Below are 14,979 nucleotides of genomic sequence, written 5' to 3'. Positions count from 1 at the left end.
CCTCCTCCTCTCTGTCTCCCCATCTGAACTTTCGCCCTGTTCTTCTTCTTGCCGAGCGGGCACCCACGTGACATCCATGGACGCATCGTCATCATCAACCACTTCAGTTGTATCTGACAACTCAGAAAAGGAAGCAGCAGCGGGTACAACATCATCATCATCACACCGTACCTCCATGGGTTTAATGCTGCCTGCCTGAGACATATCCCTGTTATCTACATCCTCTAGCAATAATGGTTGCGCATCACTCATTTCTTCAAACGGGTGTGTGAATAACTCCTTTGACATACCAAGTAAAGCGGCTGTGGTGCTAGTTTTGGTGGTGGAGGCAGGCGGGTGAGTGCTATCTTGAGAGGTGCCTGAAGCTAAGCTGGAGGAGGATGGTGCGTCAAGGTTCCGAGTGGAGGCTGTACAAGATTGGGTGTCCTGTGTTAGCCAGTCAACTAAGTCCTCAGAACTTTTCAAGTTCAGGGTATGTTGCTTCTGAAAACTGGGCATTATTCTAGGGCAAAAGGGAATCACAGCACCACGACCACGACGGCCCCTGCGGGGTGGCCTGCCTCTGCCTGTCATTTTTTTTGGGATTAGTGGTAATATGCGTGCAAGCTACTGTGAGACCAGATATGATTGGCAATGTGCACTGGAACAGTTCTGCAGAGCACACGCTGAAGGAAGGACTGACAGAGCCGCTTGAAGACAAGTAAATGCTATTCAATCTATAACAGTGAAAAACAAATTTTGGTTTTAAAAGCACGCTATAGAGACACCAGATATGATTGGCAATGTGCACTGGAACAGTTCTGCAGAGCACACACTGTAGGCCTGAGACACCCGCTTGAAGACAAGTAACTGCTATTCAATCTATAACAGTGAAAAACAAATGTTGGTTTTAAAAGCACGCTATAGAGACACCAAATATGATTGGTAACTGTCAAAGCACGCTGGAACAGGTCTACAGAGCACACGCTGAAGTAGGCCTGAAACACAGACGCTTGCAGACAACTAACTGCTATTCTATTAAAGTGAAAATAAAATATTTATTTTAAATGTAAAGCTTAACCAATTGTTAAAACAGATATGAGTGGTGGCACTGGGCAAGTAGGCACAGTATCCAATGTGAACCTCACACAGAAGCTGGCAGGCAGGCAACTGCTCTTCTATTACAGTGGAAACTAAATTTTGGTTGTAAAAGCACGCTATAGAGACACAAGATATGAGTGGCAACTGTCAAAGCACGCTGGCACAGGTCTGCAGAGCACACGCTGAAGTAGGCCTGAAACACAGACGCTTGCAGACAACTAACTGCTCTTCTATTACAGTGAAAAAAAAATATTTATTTTAAATCTAAAGCTTAACCAATTGTTAAAACAGATATGAGTGGTGGCACTGGGCTAGTGGGCACAGTATCCAATGTGAACCTCACACAGAAGCTGGCAGGCAGGCAACTGCTCTTCTATTACAGTGGAAACTAAATTTTGCTCTTAAAAGCACGCTATAGAGACACAAGATATGAGTGGCAACTGTCAGAGCACGCTGGCACAGGTCTGCAGAGCACACGCTGAAGTAGGCCTGAAACACAGACGCTTGCAGACAACTAACTGCTCTTCTATTACAGTGAAAAAAAAATATTTATTTTAAATCTAAAGCTTAACCAATTGTTAAAACAGATATGAGTGGTGGCACTGGGCTAGTGGGCACAGTATCCAATGTGAACCTCACACAGAAGCTGGCAGGCAGGCAACTGCTCTTCTATTACAGTGGAAACTAAATTTTGCTTGTAAAAGCACGCTATAGAGACACAAGATATGAGTGGCAACTGTCAAAGCACGCTGGCAGGGTTGTGCAGGGCACACGCTGAAGGAATGCCTGACAGAGCCGCTTGAAGGACACTGACTGTCTGCTATTAGCTTACACTGGAAACCTTTTTTCTTTGTAAAAGCACGCTAAAGAGACACCAGATATGATTGGCAACTGTCAAAGCACGCTGGCACAGGTCTGCAGAGCACACGCTGAAGTAGGCCTGACACCCAGACGCTTGCAGACAACTAACTGATCTTCTATTACAGTGAAAAAAAATGATTTCTTTAAAATCTAAAGCTTAAGCTATTGTTAAAACAGATATGAGTGGTGGCACTGACTGTGCAAATGGGCAAGGCATCCAACCTGACACAGAAGCTGGCAGGCAGGCAACTGCTCTTCTATTACATTGAAAAAAATATATTTATTTTAAATCTAAAGCTTAACCAATTGTTAAAACAGATATGAGTGGCGGCACTGGGCTAGTGGGCACAGTATCCAATGTGAACCTCACACAGAAGCTGGCAGGCAGGCAACTGCTCTTCTATTACAGTGAAAAAAAATATTTATTTAAAATCTAAAGCTTAACCAATTGTTAAAACAGATATGAGTGGTGGCACTGACTGTGCAAATGGGCAAGGCATCCAACCTGACACAGAAGCTGGCAGGCAGGCAACTGCTCTTCTATTACAGTGAAAAAAAATTATTTATTTTAAATCTAAAGCTTAACCAATTGTTAAAACAGATATGAGTGTTGGCACTGACTGTGCAAATGGGCAAGGCATCCAACCTCACACAGAAGCTGGCAGGCAGGCAACTGCTCTTCTATTACAGTGAAAAAAAAATATTTATTTTAAATATAAAGCTTAACCAATTGTTAAAACAGATATGAGTGGTGGCACTGGGCAAGTAGGCACAGTATCCAATGTGAACCTCACACAGAAGCTGGCAGGCAGGCAACTGCTCTTCTATTACAGTGGAAACAAAATTTTGGTTGTAAAAGCACGCTATAGAGACACAAGATATGAGTGTCAACTGTCAAAGCACGCTGGCAGGGTTGTGCAGGGCACACGCTGAAGGAAGGCCTGACAGAGCCGCTTGAAGGACACTGACTGTCTGCTATTAGCTTACACTGGAAACCTTTTTTCTTTGTAAAAGCACGCTAAAGAGACACCAGATATGATTGGCAACTGTCAAAGCACGCTGGCACAGGTCTGCAGAGCACACGCTGAAGTAGGCCTGAAACACAGACGCTTGCAGACAACTAACTGCTCTTCTATTACAGTGAAAAAAATATATTTATTTTAAATCTAAAGCTTAACCAATTGTTAAAACAGATATGAGTGGTGGCACTGGGCTAGTGGGCACAGTATCCAATGTGAACCTCACACAGAAGCTGGCAGGCAGGCAACTGCTCTTCTATTACAGTGGAAACAAAATTTTGCTTGTAAAAGCACGCTATAGAGACACAAGATATGAGTGGCAACTGTCAAAGCACGCTGGCAGGGTTGTGCAGGGCACACGCTGAAGGAAGGCCTGACAGAGCCGCTTGAAGGACACTGACTGTCTGCTATTAGCTTACACTGGAAACCTTTTTTATTTGTAAAAGCACGCTAAAGAGACACCAGATATGATTGGCAACTGTCAAGGCACGCTGGCACAGGTCTGCAGAGCACACGCTGAAGTAGGCCTGACACCCAGACGTTGCAGACAACTAACTGATCTTCTATTACAGTGAAAAAAAATGATTTCTTTAAAATCTAAAGCTTAAGCTATTATTAAAACAGATATGAGTGGTGGCACTGACTGTGCAAATGGGCAAGGCATCCAACCTGACACAGAATCTGGCAGGCAGGCAACTGCTCTTCTATTACAGTGAAAAGAAATTATTTATTTTAAATCTAAAGCTTAACCAATTGTTAAAACGGATATGAGTGGTGGCACTGGGCTAGTGGGCACAGTATCCAATGTGAACCTAACACAGAAGCTGGCAGGCAGGCAACTGCTCTTCTATTACAGTGAAAAAAATGATTTATTTAAAATCTAAAGCTTAACCAATTGTTAAAACAGATATGAGTGGTGGCACTGACTGTGCAAATGGGCAAGGCATCCAACCTGACACAGAAGCTAGCAGGCAGGCAACTGCTCTTCTACTACAGTGAAAATTTTTTTTTTTTATTTTAAATGTAAAGCTTAACCAATTGTTAAAACAGATATGAGTGGTGGCACTGGTCAAATAGGCACAGTATCCAATGTGAACCTCACACAGAAGCTGGCAGGCAGGCACCTGCAATTACATTACACAGGAAAAAAAAAAAAAAAAGCAGCCTGATGTTATAGCCCTAAAAAGGGCTTTTTGGGGTGCTGTCCTTACAGCAGAGATCAGATGAGTCCTTCAGGATTGTAGTGGACACTGAATACCCTAGCCTAGTTATCAATTTCCCTATCTAATCAGCAGCAGCTAAACTTTCCCTCCTCTCACTAAGCATGCATCTTCCGTATGAATCGAAAATGGATGCTGGGAGGGAGGTTGGAGGGTGTGGAAGGGAGGGAGTGCTGCTGATTGGCTGGAATGTGTCTGCTGACCGAGAGGCACAGGGTCAAAGTTTGCCCAATGATGACAAATAGGGGGCGGATCGAACTGCGCATGTGTCCGCCCGCCGCGGCGAACGCGAACACGCTAAGTTCGCTGGGAACTGTTCGCCGGCGGACAGTTCGGTACATCACTAGTGCTGACATTAACTGTAAATGGTTGATATCACACTTCTGAAGCACTTTAGTGAAACTCGAACTTGACCTGTGCTTGGACATTTCCTTGACATCATTGAGCTAAGCTTCCATACTAGTTATGATAAAGTATACCAAAATGTTACAGAAATTCTCATATATATTAAACAGAAATTGTTTGTAATAATTAGCTTACTCAAAAACATGAAAAGAAAACAAGCTGGCAAACTAGATTGATATTGTAAAAAGTAACTTCAGTCAATCACAAAAAACAAAGTAGAAAAAGATGAAGAAATAAAACAGCAAACAAATCATCTTCAGCTCCTGGATTTGTCTACACTTGAATATGTGGTTTTAATGGTCTGAGAAAGGTAATGACCAACAGCCAAAGACAAAGTCCAATACTGAGTTAAAATGCTTTTGGGCTTATAATAATCCATATGATTTTTTTGTAGCGTTGACTTGTACAATTTGTTCTAAGAGTTCAAGATGCTATAGTTAATTTTGTATTTTATCTCCAAATATAGTTCCAAATGAGATGGCGTGTTTGTGAAAATAAAATTTTGGTCAACAAATGATACTTTCAACAATAAAATAAATCTGTTTTCCACAGGCTGGGCCAAAATTCAGAGTAGGATTTGACATGTAAATAACTCATTTGTTAGTAGTTGAACTTATATATTATAACTATGTCTTGCGAGATTCATCATGAGAAATTTCATGAAGGAACAATGACTTACCCAGAGAACACAAAGCATTTATTTATTCATCAACTCATCTTGTCTGATAAAGCTCATTTTCATTTCAATGTCATTGTCAATTAGATAAACTGTCATTTCTGGGGTACAGACAAACCACGGTTAATTCATCAGTGCCAATTGACACCTGCCAAATGCCCTTCTGGTGAGGGGTGATCGTGCAAAAAGTTATCGGGCAGAAATTTGAGCACTAGAGCCTCAAACTAATGTTATGAACAATACAATAATGTTAACTAATGTTATGAAATATGCAATAATGTTAACTAATGTTATGAGCAATGCAAACAAAAGAGCCTGAGGCGGCTAAAGGATCTCATTTAAAAGATATCATGTCATCTTCCGTACATAGTCAAACAAATCTCATTAAGCATTCATTGTATGTAATATCATTGAAATTGGTTCATTAATAAAACCGTTATTGACTCCTCAATCCCTACTCTGAATTCTGGCCTACCCTGTATATCAGTCGAGTCTGCCTAAGCATCTTAGAGTATATTAATCTTAATATAGTAGTTGTACCTCATTTCATTGTAAAGAGTATTGCATAACTGTATTTTTTAATCTATATCTTTTATTCACTCTGTCCATATTTAATAACTTTGCAGAGAGGTAAAAACATAACTAAGTGTGTTCACATCACGGCCTAAGATATGACAAGTGCGATGATCGATAAATTATTGATTCAGTTATTGGTCTGCAGCAGTAACTTACTCCATGATTTAAATATAATTTAAGGCAATTAATTAACTTTCTACTTGATTTAAAGTATTTCTATCTTCTGAAAATGTATTTACATAAATTGGCTAAAAAATTAAATTTGCAACACTAAATGAAAAATAATTTCCACTATCAATACCCTAAGAAAATATGACCGCTTTTCAGTGTGGAGGCATCCATGTCGGAATTATGTTGAACAGATGGTGCTGATAAAATAGAACCCCCGATATCCCAGTATGCAAGGTAGAAGAAATGCAATAATATCCAGTTATGCATCATACTTTGTTTACCGTTTTCTTTCTATAGTTATCTAATAAGAGGAGCTTGTGTAAAGAGAGTTGAATTTTTATACTGTTGTTGTTTGGGTTTTATTAATTTTGATATTTTGTTGCTTTATAGTCAGCATGTAGTAGCAGCTTGCTGAATATGCCCCTATGTTGGGCCGATGGGGGACGGTTCGTGGTTTATTCTGAACTGGGGTTGGTTTGGTGTTCTTGGATACATTTGCCTGCTTTTCAGGTGTGTTTAAGCAGTGGACTACCCCTTTAAGTTATAACATTTTGCGGGTTGCTCACAAATTTGAGTCTGGTTAAAATAATTGTACAAAACGTGTAGGTTGCTGTTGGTATAGTAAGTCTCTGTATACCTCTGTATGCCACTTAATATGTGTTTTAATATACATGCATTGGGAATAAACAAATAATTTTTATTTTTAACTTACCTGGTCTCAACGTTGCTGCTTGCTTTTCATATGTTGCTAATACTTTGTTTGCCAAAAATGTCCAGGTTAACTAGACGCCTTTTATTAAAAATGAATGAGTTAACCACCTGCGGTTGGGAGGTAGAACTAGCCACCGAACTGAGCAGACTTCTTACATTTGAGCTCCATACTAATCTGTGTTGCATGAAATACATTCAGATTTTTAGCAGTTTTTCCTTCATTACTGTTCCGTTAGCCTGCAAAGCCATGGGAAGCAGAACCAAACAACCATAGTGTGATATCTACAGGAGCCCCAGAGACAATGGGTCTTCAGAGATAATGAATTACACAAAAAGTAGAGCAGTACTAAAACAACTGAAGACAGGGATATGGGATGCAGCACACCTGAAGGTAGGGGGTTCTCTCAAACCCATGGGAAAACTAGAACAGTATTTTTATTCTACCTTTCTAGTCTTCAGAGATAATGTCTTGAAACAATGATGCCTTTTCAGAAGAGAATGCCATAGATTAGGATTCCCATAGATCTCCCATAGTCATCTGCCAAAAAAGCCAAGCCACTCATCCCAGGCAACAAGGGTTTAATGGCTGATGCTAGTTCATTGTTCTCTGTAGATTGATGTAAAGCCACATTAAATGAACACTCCACCATAACTACTATAGAAAGAATAACAAAACTGGCAACAGTTTAAAAGGATCTTAAATTGCCCCAATAATGCAACCATTTCTCGATGTATGCATGTCATCATCTGAACTTTTAAAGGAACACTCTGAAACAAGGTAAATTCACTGAAACTATTTTTTCAGTATTTTTCTGCGTCAAATAAACATAAAATGCAATGCTTTCCCAGTTAACATCTGTGCCACTCATCACTCCGAATAACTAATTATACAGTTTTGTCCTGCAACATTATTATAGAATCCAACCTTGGTTAAGTCGAAACAAAATAATGTTCAAATCCTGACATGCATCTTACTTTTTTTTTTTTTTTTATAAATGTATGCATATTGAGAAAGATTTTTTAATAACATAAGAACATACTGGGACACACATAGTACTCCCCCTTCCACATGCAGATCTCAAAAGTAAAAAATAAGGGAAATAAATATACTGCAGGCAGATTGTCAGCAGCTTGGACATCAAGTATTCGGCAAACTTTGTTAGATAAGCTTTCTGTTAAAGAGAAAATATCAGAGAAAGTGTAGAAAAAAGGTAAACAGGACAGTAAAAAGATATAGAAAGAGAGAGGGGATGGACGAGAGAAGACGGACAAAAGGGGTGATTAAGTGGAATTGGGTGTTTAGCAGTATTCAGAATTCGAATGATCATTGATTTTCTGCATCTAGAGGTTGCCACTGAGGTATGGTGGAGGAGAAATTATGCCATTTGGAATGGACAAAGGTAATTAGTGAACCATTTAACTATGTGGTATATCCATAACAAAGCAATCTGGGGCCAGTCACTCCAAGTATGGTGAAAGGTGCCTGGAACATCCATGGTATCTCCAGTATCCACCATCTTGAAAGGAATCAAACTTGTGTATGGCCTGTGGGATTTTGTACCACAGAGATAGCAGCTGATAGGCTCATACTTGCATTTTGCTCACCAAAGGTGCACTAAATTACAAATCTCTTCCCACTGGGGGGCTGAAAATGTGATGTGCAGGGCCATCTCCCAGCAGCCAAAGAAAGTAGGAGAATTATCTTGGTGTTTAAGGGTGGTGTAAAGAGAAGTCAGAGAGTCAGCCTTGAGACATAAGTTCTTAAAACTCATCAAATACAGGCACAAACAGACACAGACAGACAGGCACACAGAGATACAGACAGATACACTACTGTTACTACTGCAAAGGATTCTTGGTGGGCATATGCAAATTAGTTCAACAAAGAATCACATGTTTGCCTTATTCCATTATATATATACTAGAGATGTCCCGAATAGTTCGCTGGCGAATAGTTCCTGGTGAACATAGCTTGTTCGCGTTCGCCACGATGGGCGAACATATGCGATGTTCGGTCCGCCCCCTATTCGTCATCATTGAGTAAACTTTGACCCTGTACCTCACAGTCAGCAGACACATTCCAGGCAAACAGCAGCAGGCCCTCCCTCCCAGACACTCCCACCTCCTGGACAGCATCCATTTTAGATTCATTCGGAAGCTGCATTCTTTTTTTCTTTTTTTCTTTTTTTTAGACAGAAGTGTGTTATATTTGAGCATGCTAGGCTGAACGTGCATATATCATGGCTAGTTGCACGGAGGGTATGAGTATATAGCAGTACATTGTTGTGAAAGATGGCTGTCATAGGGTGTAGCTTGCACGTTATCAACTGTGTATTTATATCAGCAGCTCCACCACTAGTTATAAATCAAGTGTGAGTCGCCTCATTAGATGAGACTAGTGAATAACATAATATATGAACGGTTAAGGTAAAGGCATATAAGGAACTACGACAATAAACTCTTTAGGAGGTGAAATAATGACATGTTTAAACGCTTGCTACTTTATGATTAGTTAATGTGCAGAGAGCAGTTCATGTGATCAAAGGCATGGTGTGGAGGATCAGCTATAGTGGGACATGCTTGGCAGGCTACTGTTTACTGCTTGTGCTCATCCAATCCCTTCTGGGCACCAGGTGCAGAGCCCGGGAGTCCCTGATACCTGGAACAACAAAGGCAAGTCTCTGGCTGAGTGTCGCGTTTGCGGCTTGAGGTGGTGGAAGCTTGTTTTGTCGGGTGGTCGGATCTGTCCCGGTGGTGCTTCACGTCCGGTGCGGGATTGTGGTGGCTTAAGGTGGAGGCGAGTGCTTGACGTGGGGCAGGCTCTGCATTTCTGTTTGTGCCTCCGGTCCCGTCTTCGACGCCTTTTGCGTTGGTGGATTTTAATGGGGACTGCTTCGCTTGGCTGTGGTGGAGCTTGTTGGGGCTGTGGTGGAGCTTGTTGGGGCTTCCTGCTTGTTATTTGCTTCCAAAATTGATTAAAGAGTCTGTCCAGCTTAGACTCAATATCTGGCCATGCTTTGCTGGTACCAGGAGGACACGTGGCTGCCTCCATATTGGGAGAGTCGCAGATGAGTATGTCAGCCTGGGCGGCTGTGCTCTGTGCGTCCATTAGCTCCAGACAGCCTCTCAGAGGTGGACCGGGATAACCCCCACCAGTCCGAGGGGGGGGGGTGTAACGGAGCTCCTGCCGGGAAGTAGCTGCTCCTGGGCATCCCAGGATCGGGAGATCGGCCGCCTCTCCCGCCCGGTGAGCACCAGGCCACACTGCCACGCGGAGGTAAGTAAGACTCTGTCGAGTTGCTGACCGCTATTAAGCATGTCGGGTCGGTCAGGTAGGAGCAACATTGCTGGGTCATCCCCTTCTGGGGTGAAATTCGCTTGTTGATTTTTTGTTTTTCTGTGTAATCTAATTGCAGTTGCCTGCCTTCCAGCGTGTGTGTCAGGCTCACAGCGTATACTGTGCCCACTTGCCCAATGCCACCACTCATATCTTGTGTCACAATAGCTTGCATTTAAAAAAAAAAAAAAAAAAAATTTTTGACTGTAATATAATAGCAGTCAGTTTCCTTCACACGTGTGCGTTTCAGGGCCTGCCAGGGCACAGTGTCACACCAGTGCAACTCGTATCTGGTGTAACAGTAGTGTACATAAAAAAAAAAACTATAAATTTGACTGTGAAATAATAGCAGTCAGTTTCCTTCACACGTGTGCGTTTCAGGGCCTGCCAGGGCACAGTATCACACCAGTGCAACTCATATCTGGTGTAACAGGAGTGTACATTTAAAAAAAAAAAAAAAAAATCACTGTAATAGATTGAAAAGCAGTTAGTTGTCTGCAAGCGTGTGTGTCAGGCCTACAGCGTTTACTCTGCCAACTTCTGCCAGTGCACAGTGCCACTCATATCTGTTGTCACAGTAGCTTGCACGCATAGTACCACTAATTGAAAAAAAAATGACAGGCAGAGGCAGGCCACCCCGCAGGGGCCATCGTGGTTGTGGTGCTGTGATTCCCTTTGGCCCTGGAATAATGCCCAGTGTTCAGAGGCCACGTACCCTGAACTCGAAAAGTTCTGAGGACATAGTTGACTGGCTAACACAGGACACCCAATCTTCTACAGCTTCCGCTCGGAACCATGACGCACCATCCTCCTCCAGCTTAGCTTCGGGCACCTCTCAAGTTACCACTCGCCCGCCTACCGCCACCACCAACACTAGCACCACAGCCACTTCACTTGATCTGTCAGAGGAGTTATTTACACATCAGTTGGAAGAAATGAGTGATGCGCAACCATTATTGCCAGAGTATGTTGATAACAGGGATATGTCTCAGTCAGGCAGCATTACACACATGGACGTACGGTGTGATGATGATGATGTAACCGCTGCTCCTTCCTTTGCTGAGTTGTCAGATACAAGTGAAGCGGTTGATGATGACGATGCGTCCGTGGATGTCACGTGGGTGCCCGCTAAAAGAGAAGAAGAACAGGGGGAAAGTTCAGATGGGGAGACAGAGAGGAGGAGGAGACGAGTTGGAAGCAGGGGGAGGTCGTCACAAGGAGCTAGTGGCACAGTCAGACAGCATGCATCGGCACCCGGGGTCAGCCAGACAGCACGCCAATCAACGCATGCTGTTGCCACCACCAGAATGCCGTCGTTGCAGAGCTTAGCAGTGTGGCATTTTTTTGGTGTGTCTGCCTCTGACAACAGCGATGCCATTTGCAACCTGTGCCAAAAGAAACTGAGTCGTGGGAAGTCCAACACCCACCTAGGTACAACTGCTTTGCGAAGGCACATGATCGCACATCACAAACACCATAGGATCAACACATGAGTAAAAGCAGCACACAAACTCAAAGCCGCCATCCTCCTCCTGGTCCAGCATCTTCAGCCACGTCAACCACTGCTGTCCTCCTTGCCCCCTCTCAACCATCCGCCACTCCATCTCTCGCCTTGAGCAGTTCCTGCTCATCTGCCCACAGTCAGGTGTCTGTCAAGGACATGTTTGAGCGTAAGAAGCCAATGTCACAAAGTCACCCCCTTGCCCGGCATCTGACAGCTGGCTTGTCTGAACTCTTAGCCCGCCAGCTTTTACCATACAAACTGGTGGAGTCTGAGGCGTTCCAAAAATTTGTAGCTATTGGGACACCGCAGTGGAAGGTACCCGGTCGAAATTTCTTTGCACAAAAGGCAATCCCCAACCTGTACTCGATTTATCAAAAGGAAGTAATGGCATGTCTGGCATACAGTGTTGGGGCAAGGGTCCATCTGACCACTGATACCTGGTCTGCAAAGCATGGTCAGGGCAGGTATATCACCTACACTGCGCATTGGGTAAACCTGCTGACGGCTGCCAAGCATGGAATGCGTGGCTCTGCAGAGGAGTTGGTGACACCGCCACGACTTGCAGGCAGGCCTGCTGCCACCTCCTCTACTCCTCCTACTCCATCCTCTTCCATAACCTCCTCGGCTGAGTCCTATTCTGCTGCTGCGTCTTGTGCCACATCATCGGCACCCCTCCAGCTCCCCAGGTACTATTCCACATCCCGGATACGGCAGTGTCACGCTGTTTCGGAGTTGACTTGCCTGAAAGCAGAGAGTCACACCGGACCAGCACTCCTGTCCGCCCTGAACGCACAGGTGGATCAGTGGCTGACTCCGCACCAACTGGAGATTGGCAAAGTGGTTTGTGACAACGGAAGAAATTTGTTGGCGGCATTGAATTTGGGCAAGATGACACATGTGCCGTGCATGGCACATGTGTGTAATCTGATCGTACAACGCTTTGTGCATAAGTACTTAGGCTTACAGGATGTCCTGAAGCAGGCCAGGAAGGTGTGTGGCCATTTCAGGCATTCCTACACGGCCATGGCGCACTTTTCAGATATCCAGCGGCGAAACAACATGCCAGTGTGGCGCTTGATTTGCGACAGCCCGACACGTTGGAATTCAACACTCCTAATGTTCGACCGCCTGCTCCAACAAGAAAAAGCCGTTAACGACTATTTGTATGACCGGGGTGCTAGGACAGCCTCTGCGGAGCTGGGATTTTTTTTGCCACGTTACTGGACGCTCATGCGCAATGCTGTAGGCTCATGCGTCCTTTTGAGGAGGTGACAAACCTAGTCAGTCTCACCGAAGGCACCATCAGCGACATCATACCATTTGTTTTCTTCCTGGAGCGTGCCCTGCGAAGCGTGCTGGATCAGGCCGTAGATAAGCGTGAAGAGGAAGAGGAAGAGTTGTGGTCACCATCACCACCAGAAACAGCCTTATCAGCATTGCTTGCTGGACCTGCGGCAACGCTGGAAGAGGATTGTGAGGAAGAGGAGTCAGAGGAGGAATGTGGCCTCTGAGGAGGAGGAGGAAGACCAACCACAACAGGCATCCCAGGGTGCTCGTTGTCACCTATCTGGTACCCGTGGTGTTGTACGTGGCTGGGGCGAAGAACATACCTTCAGTGAGATCACTGAGGACGAGGAACGGGACATGAGTAGCTTGGCATCCAACCTTGTGCAAATGGGGTCTTTCATGCTGTCGTGCCTGTTGAGGGACCCTCGTATAAAAAGGCTGAAGGAGAACGACCTGTACTGGGTGTCCACGCTACTAGACCCCCGGTATAAGCAGAAAGTGCCTTAAATGTTACCGAATTACCGCAAGTCGGAAAGGATGCAGCAGTTCCAAAATAAATTAAAAAGTATGCTTTACACAGCGTATAAGGGTGATGTCACAGCACAACGGGAATCTAACAGGGGAAGAGGTGAAAGTAATCCTCCCATGACCACGCCAGCAAGGACAGGATGCTTTACAGACGTGTTGTTGATGGAGGACATGCGGAGCTTTTTAAGTTCTACGCATCGCCACAGCCCTTCAGGGGTCACCCTCAGAGAACGACTCGACCGACAGTTAGCAGACTACCTCGCCTGAAGTGCAGATATCGACACTCTGAGGAGCGATGAACCCCTTGTCTACTGGGTGTGCAGGCTTCACCTGTGGCCTGAGCTTTCCCAATTTGCGATAGAACTTCTGGCCTGCCCCGCTTCAAGTGTCCTGTCAGTGCAGCAGGAGGTATTGTCATTGAGAAGAGAAGTCGCCTAGGTCAAAAAAGTCTAGATTACCTCACCTTTATTAATATGAATGAGGGATGGATCCCGAAGGGACTGACAGTGGGCGATACATTCGACTAAAAAAGGCCTGATGAGGGGGACGTAACAGGGATTAAACTGATAAGAATAGTACTACTTAACACACCACTCCTATCTGGTGGCACATTAGATTACACGCGCAGTGCCCCAAATTTGAAGTAGGAGGACCAACCAAGCATCTTTTTCCATCTCCCGTTTCCTAAAATCAATGCCATATACACGTCCCCTGATAGGGGACGTAACAGGGATTAAACTGATAGGAATAGTACTACTTAACACACCTTATAATAACGCAGAGAGAGGCCACGCAGAGAGAGGAGTCTGAAGAAGAGGAGTCAGAGGAGGAAGGTGGCTTTGAGGAGGTGGAAGACCAAACACAGCAGGATTGTTGTCACCTTTCGGGGACCCTTGGTGTTGTACCTGGCTGGAGGAAGAAACCTTCAATGACATCAGTGAGGACAAGGAACGTGACATGGCTAGCTTGGTATCCAACCTTGTGCAAATGGGGAGTTTGCGGTTGTGCAAATGGACTGTTTGCGGTTGTTTGAGGTGCGTTAAACGGGGAGTTTGGTCTGTCACTGTGAAGCGGGCGTAACCCTTACACTACCTGATCGATACAACATCATACCTGATGTTTTAAAGTACGTTATTCCAAACAATTTAGGAATGTTAGGTGATTTATGCCCTTTATGGATTAAAACCAGACTCTGCATCAACTATGTAATTTTCCATGGGAGTTTTGCCATGGATCCCCCTCTGGCATGCCACAATCCAGGTGTTAGTCCCCTTGAAACAACTTTTCCATCACTATTGTGGCCAGAAAGAGTCCCTGTGGGTTTTAAAATTCTACTGCCTATTTAAGTCTATGGCGGTTCGCCCGGTTCGTCCGTTCGCGGACATTTGCGGAAATTCGCGTTAGCTGTTTGCAAATGGAAAATTTTATGTTCGCGACATCTCTAATATATACACACAGACACCAGCAAGTACACACAGATATGTACAGGAGCACACAAGTAAACACAGTCACATCCAAACACACACAGGCACACACAGACACCCACAGGCATACTTACATTAAAATAAAAAATAATACTAGCAGTCATTATGCAGGGTGGCAAG

At 44.1% G+C, this 14,979-nt stretch overlaps 1 protein-coding gene across 2 annotated transcripts in view; it reads left to right on the top strand.

Annotated features, from left to right (window-relative positions):
- Window positions 1-14,979, top strand: part of SYNPR (synaptoporin) — a 266,791-nt gene that overhangs the window by 213,477 nt on the left and 38,335 nt on the right. The gene's annotated exons all lie outside the window — the stretch shown is intronic.

The sequence above is a fragment of the Pelobates fuscus genome, chromosome 7 (genome assembly GCF_036172605.1).
Source record: "Pelobates fuscus isolate aPelFus1 chromosome 7, aPelFus1.pri, whole genome shotgun sequence".
Lineage (NCBI taxonomy): Eukaryota > Metazoa > Chordata > Amphibia > Anura > Pelobatidae > Pelobates > Pelobates fuscus.
The sequence above is the reverse complement of the archived record's forward strand: the minus strand, read 5'-3'. Positions and strand labels throughout refer to the sequence as shown.